This window comes from Erinaceus europaeus, chromosome 2 (genome assembly GCF_950295315.1).
Source record: "Erinaceus europaeus chromosome 2, mEriEur2.1, whole genome shotgun sequence".
Classification (NCBI taxonomy): Eukaryota; Metazoa; Chordata; class Mammalia; order Eulipotyphla; family Erinaceidae; genus Erinaceus; species Erinaceus europaeus.
In genome coordinates this window covers 90,788,847-90,802,915 of record NC_080163.1, presented here as the reverse complement: position 1 = coordinate 90,802,915, position 14,069 = coordinate 90,788,847, and the positions used below count along the sequence as shown (strand labels likewise).

Sequence of the window (14,069 nt, the reverse complement as noted above, 5' to 3'; positions counted from 1 at the left end):
ATTGCTATGCACAATAGTAGTCCTTGTGTGGAAGCACAAGGACTGTGCTATGATCCTGGTTCTAGCTCAGAGCTCCCCATCTGCAAGTGGGTACTCTTCTTCAGAAATGGTGAATCAGGTCTACAGGTGTCTTTATCTCTGTTAACCTAACCTCTCAATTTCTTTTTGTCCTATTCCACCACCACCCCCACACACATACAAATGAAAGAATGGTGGCAGGAGCAATGAATTTGTAGTGCAGGCACCTAGCCCCAGAATAAGCCTGAGGCAAAAACCAAACCTAACAAAAAATAAACAAAAGGAGAAAGTCAAAGAAAATTTTAAAATAAGGTCACACTCTGTTTCCATTAATGTATTCATCTATTCATCCCAACCAATCAAGAATTTTTGAAGCCACTGTGTATTACTATCAACTGTATTTATGATGTACAGGTTAGACATTCATGGACATAAAATTCAAAATAAAATCCTTATACTTAAATACATTTTACTCTTATACACATTTGCTGAAGACTTAAAATTCTTGATAAATTATGCAGAAAAATATTTATTTTTTGGCTCTATGCTTATTAAACACCGTTAGCTATGCAACTGCACTTAATATAATAATAGCACTTCGATTTGCAAACTGTGAGGTATGTCTTAGAGAAGGATCTAAGTTGAGGATGTGAGTGGTATGTAGACACCTATCACTGGCAGATGAGAAATTATACCTGTGTGTCAACAACTATATTCTAAGCTATTTCCCTCTAATACAATAATTTGGAGGGGGGGATATGGTGTGGAACAGGTAAATGGCTTTATGTCTGGGGTCAAATAGTTCTATTCTAGGAACCCACATATATTAGAGTAGTGCTCTGCTGCTTTTATTTTATTTTATTTTTTATTCTCTCCGTGTGTGTGTGCGTGTGTGTGTATGTGTGTGTGTGTGTGTTTTAAAAAATAAAATCCTGTGACAGAATTGACTCATAACCAGTGTATATCCTCATGCTGGCAGTTGGAAGAAATCAACTTGGAAGCAAATGGGAAATAATGTTCTCTCCTTTCATTGCTTTCTTCAACATGTAATTATGAGTGATAATTGGCAAGGACATTTTGATGTTTCAAAAGGAAAAAATATATGTATGAATATTTAAATATATCTGAAAACTTATTTTTAAGAGAAAAGCTTTTTCAGATAAACAACAAGATTAGAATTATTGAACAGATCCTGAAACATTGTGACACCAGTGCAGCTCACAAGTAGAATTTCTAAGTCTCAGTTCTTCAGACTGTGACTGTGTAAAAAGGGCCACAGTGACCTAATTAAGGTAAAATACCTTCACATTGGCAGGACCTAATCTGATTAGCTTAAGTGTAGGGAAGGTGGGATACAGTTAACTTTGATGAAGAAACAATGACCATGTGAAATCACTAGTAGTTTGTAAACTACAGGCCCGCAGGAGAGGCTTTAGAAGGAATCAAATTTGTCAATACTGTGGACTTAGATCCTATCCTCTAAACCTACAACAAAATAAATCTCTGTTAGTTAAGTCATCTGATCAGTGGCATTTTGTTACCACAATTCTACAAATCTAATACACCTACTAAGCATTTTTCTTTGGCTCATATGGCCCAGTGGAGTCCTCAAATCCAACAAAACCCTGCAGTGCAATGAATACTATCTTCATCCCTCTACAGAGTCATTTTAAAGCCATCCTCCAGCCTCCATCCTGAGAATGCTGCTAGTAAAACTTTTTTTTTTCTTGCAGTGTGGTTTACTACTCTGTGGTTTCTGAAAGAATATGGGTAGCTATCAAAATTAACGAAGAGTTGTTACTCTGATCATCTCTACAGTTAATATGAACTTAATAAACCAGTAAAACATTTTGAATACTGGTAACGTTAGTTTTTCACTATTATCAACTAAATATCATAGATAACAGTACTTTAGTTTCATTACATTAAAAGAAATGATCAATAGGTACTTGAAATCTAAAACTACTTGATTCTAATGCTTTAGTTTGAAAGCCATTGAAATAACCTAATATTCATTCACTCCTTAACCTAATGACAGGAATGGATTTCTGTGTGTTTTAGGACATTAAATATTCTAAAATAAAAAGTTGTCATCTTTAAGATATTCTCATAGAATGTTGTTTGATCCTGTCCCAAGTAGTTCCTGCTTTTCAGAAATATCTTTTTTTTATAACCCGAAACATCACTGACTGACAGCTAGTCATGAATCATGTATTACTACTGCCCAAGTACCTGCATAGAGACTCCTCCATTCAGCATGTGCTCTCTCATGTCTGAACAAAGTGCTTTTCAGAATAAAATACCAAAATCTGAAGTCTAGTACTCAGAAAGCAAATTATTTATGAATCAGAAAGTTTCAAATACACCTTGAGCATCAATATCCTTTAATGTGTATAGAAATTGTAGCTCATGTTTTAATAAAACCTGTGATTTATAGCAATGCTACAGACTCATGGTTGCATTTTCATATTTTTTTAAAGTTTTTTTTTTAAGTTTTTTTTTTAAGTTTTTTTTTTATTCCCTTTTGTTGCCCTTGTTGTTTTATTGTTGTAGTTATTATTGATGTAGTTGTTGTTGGATAGGACAGAGAGAAATGGAGAGAGGAGGGGAAGACAGAGAGGGGGAGAGAAAGACAGACACCTGCAGACCTGCTTCACCGCCTGTGAAGGGACCTGCCTGCAGGTAGGGAGCCGGGGGCTCGAACCGGGATCCTGATGCCGGCATTTTCATAATTTATCACCTAAAATTTTTAGTCTGACTTCAATGTACAGCATACTCAGGCTGGAATAACCTTTGATATGGAACTCTTCTCTGATATGTCTCTGCATGTGCTGTGGTGTCTGTGTTTCTGTTTAAGATGGAGGATTTGGAAGGCAAGTCACCACTGCAAGTCACCACCTGATTCTGTACTGATATACAGCAAAGATAGGATTACTGCAGTATAATAACATTTGCCCCCCTGTCAATGCCTGAAGTAATTTTTAGTTTCTTTACTTTTTAATGTACTTTTTCTCAGAGAGAGAAAGAGAGAAACAGACACCAGAGCTCTGCTCATCTCTGTGATATGTTGGTGCGGAGAATTGAACCCAAGATGTCTGGGCCCTCAGACATGAAAGTCTGATTTGTTAGGACTGTATTACTTTCCTGGCTGTAACCAGAGGAATGCTTAATGGAGTTTTGTTTGTTTTGTTTCATTTTTTAATGGAGCTTTCAAAAGAAGTATTTTTGAATGCCTAAAATGGCATATCTGTATCTTTCTATTTTTTAGAAGTTATCTGTTTGTACATATGCATTCTCACATATATTCTGCTTCTCATTTTTGGTTGCTCTTCACTGTCAAACAAACTTATTGAAATGATCAGACATTCTTCTTTGTTCAAAATGTCACAGGGATGCTGATATTTATGTGAATCATTACTGGTTTTGCTTTATCTTTCTCTAACATCTTTAGTGTCTGCTCATAAGTTTTCTCAGAAAATCTTGAACTGTTCATTCTAATAGAAGAAAACACTCCATAAAATACTACCAAAACATCCAGCATTTACTTACTAGCAGGTCAATTTTCACTTATCATGTAATTTATATGTTCTTGTGTTTCATGTGTGTATCATATCCCTCAAGGAAGTAATATATATATTATATATAATTACTCTTATGATATTGTAGGGGAAATAGATCTGTGACTTTATAGAGTTTCAACCATGAGAGTCTTCTTGTATAACCATAACCATTGTGCTATTCCCCTGCTCTCTTTCTTGCATTTTTATTTTGTAGGACTGATCAAATAGCTCACTTAGTGCACTACTTTGTACCCAGGCTCAAACCCAGCCCCAAATGCAATAAAGAAAGCTTCAATACTGTGTTCTCTTTCAATCTTTCTCTATCTGTCTCTACCTCTATATCTCTATTGAAAAAATGTTTCTTGGGGCTGGTTGGTGGCACACCTAGTAGAGCACACAAGTTCCCATGTGCAAGAACCCAGGCTCAAATCCCTGGCCCTCGGCTGCAGGACAGGAAGCTTCACTAGCAGTGAAGCAGGGCTGCAGGTGTCTCCCTTTCTATCTCCCACTGTCGTCTCAATTCCTCTCTCTGTCTCCATCAGATAAATAAAGAAATAAATATTTTGAAAGCTTCATTGCTTCTTTATTTTGTAAAATTTAGACATATCATAATGTTTCATCTTCCATGTTCACCCCACCTCCCTATACCTACTGGCTATAGTTCAAACATTCACGATAAAATAGGGGACATAGAATTATATTCTGTAACACATGTTAAGTCTTCTCTGAATTCTTTATAAGATAACATAATTTTCATATAAAGACTTCTGTAGTATCCTGATGGTGTAAGTATTGTTGAATGAAGAAAGTACATACGTGGGGTGGTGCACCTGGTTGACCACACATGTTACAGAGTGCAAAGACCAAGGTTTGAGCCCCTGGTCCCTACCTGCAAGGGGTAAGCTTCAGGAGTGGTGAAGCAGTGCTGTAGATGTCTCTCTGTTTCTCTCCCTCTCTATCACCCTTTTCCCTCTCAATTTATGGCTGTCTCCATCCAATAAATAAGTAACAATAATAAAACATAATAAACCCCCCAAACCTAAATGACTTAAAAAAGAAAGTACTTATGCTAGAATTTCTTTTGTACAAATGCATGTTTATGTCTCAAGAAAGAATGTACCTGCAATTTTAAATGAAGTCTTGCCATTCCTCATCCTAACTCCCTTTAACATGACTGAAACGTTTTTACATATTGCCAATCAGATTCTATTCTCTCAAATCATATCATATCACCAGGATTGTTCCTTTCTGAGCCATCCATCAATTTACTCATTTTTATATGTTTTTCACACATTTCCAGTCCTGTGATGCTCTGTTTTTCTTGAGTCGAATACCTCTTTTGTGAATTTCACATATATATTTACCACTCTTTTTCCTGCAGTTTGGTCTCCAAGTGGAATAGAATTCAACAATTCCTCAGTTCAAACTTCACAATCTAGTGCCCAATCTACTGTGCCGTCTTCTAGACTGCAGGGCTATTGCTGGGGCTTGGTGCCAGCACTACAAAGCCTCTTCTTCTGGTGGCCTTTTTTTTAAAACTTTTTTTTTCCTTTCCATTTTATTGAATAGGACAGAGAGAACTAGAGATAAGAGGGAGATAGAGAGGCAGAGTAAAGGATAGACACCTGCAGACCTGCTTTGCCACTGCCACTTGTGAAGCTTTCCCACTGCTGGTGGAGAACAAGGGGTGTAGGGCTCTAACTTGGTTCCTTGTTCTCACACTTAGTAAGATATACGCTTAACAAGGAGTGCCACCACCCAGCTCCCATTTAAAAATAATTTATTTATTTAGTTATTCTTTATCTTTTAATTACTACTGAACTTCAGTTTAGGAACTTCTTAGTCTGATTCTCCACGTCTCCTTCCATTTCTCATGTTTTCCCTTAAAGTTTCCTTCTCTTTTTATTATGCTACATCATATAACAATTTGTTGGCTTTATCTCACCACCCATTCTATTACATAATTTTTATAAGAACTATGTAAGTATCTTTATGTGTATGCAAATACATATGTAATGTCTAAATTTCTGTGACCTCTTTTCACTTATTTTGCTTTACAAAACAACATGCTCTAGTTAATAATCAAATACAATTTTAAAACTTTGGGTTGAAACCTAGGTTTTTTCCTTTCTTATTCCGAGTCAATTTGAGATCACAGTTATTATAATATTATGATATACTATTCTGTTGCACTTTCTTGACTGCAAATACAATGAGATCAATAAGTACCAAGCACTGTTGGAATTAACTATTACTCATAAAATCTACAGGCCTGGAAGGCATTACAGTAGATTAAGCATTGAACCCTTAAGTATGAGGTCCTAAATTTATTTTTTTAATTGTTTTTTAAAAATATTTATTTATTCCCTTTTGCTGCCCTTGTTTTATTGTTGTTGTTATTGATGTCATTGTTATTGGATAGGGTAAAGAGAAATGGAGAGAGGAGGGGAAGACAGAGAGGGGAAGAGAAAGACAGACACCTGCAGACCTGCTTCACCGCCTATGAAGCAATTCCCGTGCAGGTGGGAATCGGGGGGCTAAAACTGGGATCCTTACACCAGTCCTTATGCTTTGAGCCACATGCGCTTAACCCACTGTGCTGCCGCCCGACTCCTGAAGTCCTAAATTTAATCTCTAAAATAGATGTGCTAGAATGATGCTCTAGTTCTTTCTCATAAATACATAAAGAAATCATTAAACAAACCTAAGGTAGTCATTTAATTTCATTGTCTCATTTCTCATTGTCTCTTTAGATTTAATCATTAACTTAATTATCTATGCTTCAAATAAAAATCAAATGTGAGCTCTCATTAAAACCGCTCCATGCTGTGTAAAGGTTATGATATTTTCTTGAGGAGAAAAACATTTAGTAGAACTGGTGGAAAATATGAGAAAAAGACACTGATTGACTTCTTCTGGGGAAGTAGAGTAGTTAATCACTGATGGCTGTCAGATGCTTGCTGGGATGAGGTCTGATGGCCATGCTGCTACTGGAATATGTCTATCACAAAACATTTGGTAGCCAGTGAAGCAGGAATATCATCAGATAAATAATGTCATATTTCAATGTTGTTGAAATTATCCACCTCCTTTTTAATGTTTGACAGTTGTATGACAATGTATGACTTTGGTAAAAATTAGAGAGTAAGGGGGATTCGGGTGGTAGTGCAGCGGGTTAAGTGCAGATGGCTCAAAGCTCAAGGACTGGCATAGGAATCCTGGTTAGAGCCCATGGCTCCCCACCTGCAGGGGAGTCGCTTCACAAGTGGTGAAGCAGGACTGCAGGTATCTGTCTTTCTCTTCCCCTCTCTGTCTTTCCCTCCTGTCTCCATTTCTCTCCGTCCTATCCAACAACAATGACATCAATAACAACAATGACAATAACTATAACAATAAAACAAGGGCAACAAAAAGGGAATAAATAAAAGATAAATAAATAAAATTAGAGGATAAATCTAATTAAGTAACGATCAATTACTAAGAAATAGATACCACATAATACTGATAAAGGAGGAAAAACCAAAACAAATAAAGAACTCAGTAAACTAAGCACCAAGAAAACACCCCTATTAAGCTAGGAAGATGCCTACTGGACTTTGGATTTCCCTTGGCAGATGACCCCACCAATGTGTCCAGGAGCTCCACTTCCTCAGAGCTCTGCCCCACTAGAGAATGAGAGAGACAGACAGGGTGGGAGTATGGATCAATCTGTCAATGCCCTATCAACACCCAAGTTCAGTGGGGAAGCAGTCACAGAAGCCAGACCTTCTACTTTCTGCAACCTATAATGACCCTGGGTCCATGCTCCCAGAGGGATAAAGAATAGGAAAGCTATCATGGGAGGGGATGGGATATAGAGTTCTGGTGGTGAGAACTGTGTGGAGTTGTGCCACTCTTATCCTATTTTTTTGTTACTGTTTCCTTTTTATAAATAAAAATTTAAAAAATAGAGTGAGGACATTCAATGAGAAAATTCAGTGAGAAAGAGATCCAGAGAGCCAAGGGACACATGTAAAAAAAATGCTTAGCCACTGATCATCAGAGAAATGCAAATTAAAAAAAACAATGAGATACCACACTACACCCATGAGAATATCAGACAATGGACAGGAGAGTAATAACAAATGGTAGAGACAATAAGAGATGAAAAGGGACACTTCTGCATCGCTGGTAGGAATATAAATTGGTGGAACCTTTGTGGAAAACAGACTAGAGATTTCTCAGAACACTAGAAATGGGCTTCTCTGTAACCCAGCAATGTCTCTGCTGAATACTTACCCAGAGGAAACAAAAACATCTATCAGAAGAGATCTTTTAACCTATGTTCATAGCAGCACATGATGGCATCTATTTAGTTAAATTATTGTTCAATAATAGATACATGATCTTACATTATTGTTTTATTTATTGTTAGATTGATTTTTTTACAGACAGAAAGGAAAGAGGGGAGGGGAAGAGATAGAAAGAGAGAGAGAGATCATAGTAGGACAGCTTTTTCTCATATAGTAGGAATTGCCCTATGGTGTTGGGAATCAAAAGTGGAATGCACACATGGCAAGGTGCATAAAATGCATTAAAGATCTAGATATTTAGATATGTAGATATATCTAGAAGGAATCATGTTAAGTGAGCTAAGTCAGAAAGACAAAGATGAGTATGGAATAATCCCATTCATCAACAGAAGTTGAGAAAGAACAGAAAGGGAAACTAAAGCAGGATCTGATTAAATCAAGAGTAGGGCACCAAAGTGAAAATTCTGTGGTGAGGGGGAGGGTGAACATTTGACTTCCTGGGGTAGTGGGGCGGGGTGGGGTGGGTGGGTGGAATGGAACACAGTCTTTTGGTGGTGGGAATGGTGTTTATGTACAAAAAAAAATCTAGATATTAAACCAGAAACTTTATAGAAGAAAATGTTGGTAAAACTTTGCAGGACCTTCACATCAACGATGTATTTGGAGACTCAACCCCCTAGGCATGGAACAAGAAAGTAAGAGTAAATGAATGGGATTACAAGAAACTAAAAAGCTTCTACACATCAAAAGAAAACTACACAAGGATCCCAGGCATCCCAGGGAAAGGGAGAACATAGATGTACATCACACATCAGAGAAGGAACTATTATCAAACATCTATACAGAATTCGTACAGATCTACAAAAGAGGCAAAAAATAGCCCAGTAAAAAAAGTGTGCCAAAGAACTAAACAGTTTTCTATAGAAGAAATACACATGGTCCACAGACACATGGAGAAATGTTCCACTTCACATATCATTAGAGTAATGAAAACTGAAACTACACTAAGATACCATCAAACATTTGAGAGAGGGGCTTTCATCAACAAACCAGGAAATAACAGGTGCTGAAAAGCTATTGAGAAAAGGGAACTCTGCTATTTTGCTGATGAGAATGCAAACTGTCACAGTCCTTGGGAAAATTGTATGGATGGTCCTTAAACAAATAAAAATGCGATATCTTTATGATCCGACAATGCGACAATGCTACTCCTGTGCATCTATCCAGTGGGCAATCAAACACTAATTAGAAGAGACATATTCACCCCTATGTTCACAGCTGCATTATTTATAATAGCCAAAGTGGGAGTAGCTTAAATGCCCATCAACATATGACTGGCTAAAGAAATTTTGGAATATGTATTATATGGAATATTATTCTGCGAACAAAAAGATGATGGTTCCTTTAGGAAACAATGGCTGGAACTGGAGGTGATTCTGCTTAGCAAAATAAATAGACCAAAGACACAGGCTGGGTGATGACTCACCCAGTTAAGTGCACATAGTACTAAGAGCAAGAACCTGTGCAAGGATCCAGGTTAGAGGTCCCCACCTGCAGCGAGAATGCTTCACAAGCAGTGAACCAGGTCCGCAGATGTTTCTCTTTCTCTCAATCTCTCTCTCCCCCTCCTCTTTCAACTTCTCTCTGTCCTTTCTAATAACAACAGCAAAAAATGAAAAATCAGGGGGGAGGTGGCTGCCAGGAGCAGTGGATTTGTAGTGCAGGTAACAAGCCCCTGAAATAACCTTGAATGAAAAGAATAAATAATTCAAAGAAAGACAATTATCAAATAGTTTCACTCATATGGGAAATCTAGAGTTCTGATTTATATGAACTTTCAGAAAAAATCCAAACAAAATAGAAACAAACAAACTGTTGGTAAGGATGTGAAAACTATGATAGTTGTCTTTGAGAGGTTGGAGAGCAGGGATAAGGAACTTTAGTGGTGGATGTGGTGTGGAACTACATATTGCAATCTTTTTAAATTTATTTTTTATTTAAGAAAGGATAAATTAACAAAACCATAGGGTAGGAGGGGTACAACTCCACACAATTCCCACCACCCAATCTCCATATCCCATCCGCTCCCCTGATAGCTTTCCCATTCTCTATCCCTCTGGGAGTATGGACCCAGAGTCGTTGCGGGTTGCAAAAAGTGGAAGGTCTGGCTTCTATTATTGCTTCCCCGCTGAACATGGACATTGAATGGTCAATCCATACGCCCAGTCTGCCTCTCTCTTTCCATAGTAGGGTGGGTTTCTGGGGAAGTGGAGCTCCAGGACACACTGGTGGTGTCTTCAGTCCAGGGAAGCCTGGCCAGCATCCTGATGACATCTGGAACCTGGTGGCTGAAAAGAGAGTTAACATACAAAGCCAAACAAATTGTTGAGCAATCATGGACCCAAAACTTGGAATAGTGGAGATGAAGTGTTGGGGGATACTCACTGCAAACTCTAGTGTACTTCTGCTTTCAGGTATATAATTTGCACTAGTTTATGGATACGTGTGAACATATTCTCTCTCTCACAGAACCTGGTCTATATCTAGGTTTTGGGACTTTGTTAGAAAGTGATCCACCTGGGATGGAATTAGAGAATACTATGAAAGGAAAGGTCTCACCTGAGTAATGAAGCTGAAGGGTTATCATTCCACACCTGAAGTCTCTGGACACAGTCTAAGCTGAAGCATGTTGAGGTGGCAATCGTTGCGTTGATTAGGTTGCAATCGGCAGATGCAATATTATTTGATATGGATTGGGAGAGGCATGCGGGAAAGTGGGCCCTATCCTAAGGTTCCAGGACTGGGGGAAATATAAGCTCTATAGTGGAGATGTGAGGTTCCTGCTGTCTTAGGGTTTAAAAAGACAATGGATAGTTAATGTTATCATCACATTATTTGGTAATTGGGTTAACTTTGAAAAGTCCTTTTGTTAGGGCTCATTGTTCTTGATAGCTGCATAGTATTCCATTGTGTATATATACCACAGCTTTCTCAGCCACTCATCTGGTGTTGGGCACCTGGGTTGCTTCCAGGTTTTAGCTATTATGAATTGTGCTGCTATGAACATAGGAGTACACACCTCTTTTTGGTTGGGTGTTATGGAGTCCTTGGGGTATAACCCCAGGAGAGGAATTACTGGATCCTATGGAAGGTCCAGGTCTAGCCTTCTGAGAGTTTTCCAGACTGCTCTCCACAGAGGATGGACCAATTTACATTCCCACCAGCAATGTAAAAGGGTTCCTCTGTCCCTACAACCTCTCCAGCATTTGTTGCTGCTGTCCTTTTTGATGTATGCCATTCTTACAGGAGTGAGGTGGTATCTTAGTGTTGTCTTAATTTGCATTTCTCTGACAATCAGTGACCTAGAGCAATTTTTCATATGTTTGTTAGCCTTTTGGATCTCCTCTGTAGTGAATGTTTTGTTCATATCCTCTGCCCATTTTTGGATGGGGTCATTTGCTTTTTTGGTGCTAAGTTTGCTGAGCTCTTTATATATTTTGGTGATTAGTTTCTTGTCTGATATATGGCATGTGAAGATCTTCTCCCATTCTGTGAGGGGCCTCTCTGTTTAATAGTTTCTTTGGATGTGCAGAAGCTTTTCAATTTGATGTAGTCCCATTGGTTTGTTTCTGCTTTAGTCTTCCTTGCAATTGGGTTTGATTCATCAAAGATGTCCTTCATGTGTAGGTGAGAAAGTGTTTTACCAATCTTTCCCTCTAAGTATTTGATTGTTTCTCGTCTGACATCTAGGTCTTTGATCCATTTGGAGTTGATTTTTGTTTCTGGTGAGATAAAGTGGTTCCATTTCATTCTTCTGCATGTTACAACCCAGTTTTCCCAGCACCATTTATTGAAGAGAGCCTCCTTTTTCCATTTAATCCTTTGGGCCCCCTTATCAAAGATTCGATGTCCATAGGTGTGGGATTTATTTCTGGGCTTTCAATTCTGTTGCACTGGTCTGTGTGCCTATTTTTGTTCTAGTACCATGCTGTTTTGATGATGATGGATTTATAATATAGTTTAAGGTCTGGGAGTGTTTCTTTTCCTCAAGATTGTTTTGGCAATTCTAGGTGTTTTCATGTTCCAGATAAATGATTGTAGTGTTTGTTCTATTCTCTTAAAGAAGCTTGGTGGAACTTTGATGGATATTGCATTAAATTTGTATATGGCTCTGGGGAGAATATTCATTTTGATGATATTTATTCTTCCAATCCATGAGCATGGGATATCTTTCCATTTCTTGGTATCAGTTTCTATTTCCTTGAGTAGCGACTCATAGTTTTCAGCATACAAGTCTTTCACTTCTTTGGTCAACTTTATTCCTAGGTATTTGATTGATTTTGCTGAAACAGTAAATGGGAGTGATTTCTGGATGTCTTCTTCTTCAGATTTAGTGTTTGCATAAAGAAATTCCACTGATTTTTGTACATTGATTTTGTATGCTGATACCTTGCTATATTGCCTAATAACTTCCAGTAATTTTCTGCTGGATTTTTTAGGTCTTTCTATGTATACTATCATATCATCTGCAAATAGTGAGAGCTTGACTTCTTCCCTTCCAATCTGTATCCCTTTGATTTCTTTCTCTTGCCTGATTGCTATGGCAAGAACTTCCAATACTATGTTGAAGAGTAACGGTGACAGTGGACAGCCCTGTCTAGTCGCCGATCTGAGGGGGAATGCTTTCAGCTTCTGTCCATTGAGTATGATGTTGGCTGTAGGTTTGCTATATATAGACTCCACTATCTTGAGGAATTTCCCATCTATCCCCATTTTTTGTAGAGTTTTGAGCATGAATGGGTGTTGGATTTTGTCAAAGGCTTTCTCTGCATCTATTGAGATAATCATGTGGTTTTTGGCTTTGCTTTTATTGATGTGGTGAATGACATTGATTGACTTACGGATGTTGAATCAGCCTTGCATTCCTGGGATGAATCCTACTTGGTCGTGATGAATAATCTTTTTGATATGCTGCTGTATCCGGTTGGCCAAGATCTTGTTTAATTTTTTGGCATCTATGTTCATCTGAGATATTGGTCTGTAGTTTTTCTTTTTTGTTCTGTCCCTATCAGCTTTTGGTATTAGGGTGATGTTGGCTTCATAGAAGGTGGAAGGGAGTATTCCTGTTTCTTCAATCTTATGGAATAGCTTAAGAAGTATGGCCATTAACTGTTTCCTGAAAGTTTTGTAGAATTAGTTTGTGAAGCCATCTGGTCCAGGACTTTTGTTGTTGGGGAGATTCTTAATAACGGTTTCAATTTCTTTGTCTGTGATTGGTGCATGCAGATTTTGTAGTTCTTCTTGGTTCAGTTTTGGAAGGGCATATGTTTCTAGGAATTGTTCCATTTCTTCCAGATTCTCTAGCTTGGTGGCGTATAGTTCTTTATAGAAGTTTTGCAGGATTCTCTGGATTTCTTTGGTGTCAGTTGTGATATCTCCTCCATCCTTTACAATTCTATTAATTTGAGTCTTTTCTCTTTTTTATTTGGTGAGTCTGGCTAGGGGTTTGTCAATTTTGTTTAATTTTTCAAAGAACCGACATTTGGCTTCATTGATCTTTTGTATGGTTCTTTTATTTTCTATGTTGTTTATTTCTGCTCTAACTTTAGTGATTTCTGTCCTTCTGTATGCTTTAGGGTTCCTTTGTTCCTCTTCCTCTAACTCCTTGAGGTGTGCATTAAGGTCGTTCATTTGAGCTTCTTCTTGGCGTTTAATATGTGATTGTATGGCTATAAGTTTCCCTCTCAGTACTGCTTTAGCTGTGTCAGATTTTATTTCATACTTACTGAGGCTTGAGAAAAGCACTAAGATTTATGATTCTCTTATATGCCTTTGTCTTCAATAAAAGTTGTTTCCATGGAATCACTTAGGCCAAAACACATATTCTGGCTTATCCTTTACTTAGATGTTAAAATAAACGGTTGTACTCAAGCACACCCACAATATTTTGCATATGTATGTAAGTATTCATGTGAATTTTCATCCTGTTGTTTCCTCAAGTTGCCCACAGGTTCCTATTACAGAAATATTATCTAGGATATAGATGTTATGACTAAAGTTATCTGACATTAAAATGTGAATCTTTAATCAAGTGTTCTATTCCAATGAAAAACAAAAGTAGAATTCTAAAATGCCCTCTTAGTAAATAAGATGTTGTCATTACATGATAAAATGTTGTGATGTTATTTTATGATAAAAT

The 14,069-nt window shown here is 37.6% G+C and overlaps 1 protein-coding gene across 1 annotated transcript in view; it reads left to right on the top strand.

Moving 5' to 3' along the window:
- The window catches only part of SPOCK3 (SPARC (osteonectin), cwcv and kazal like domains proteoglycan 3), a 450,961-nt gene that overhangs the window by 389,959 nt on the left and 46,933 nt on the right, over positions 1-14,069 (top strand). The gene's annotated exons all lie outside the window — the stretch shown is intronic.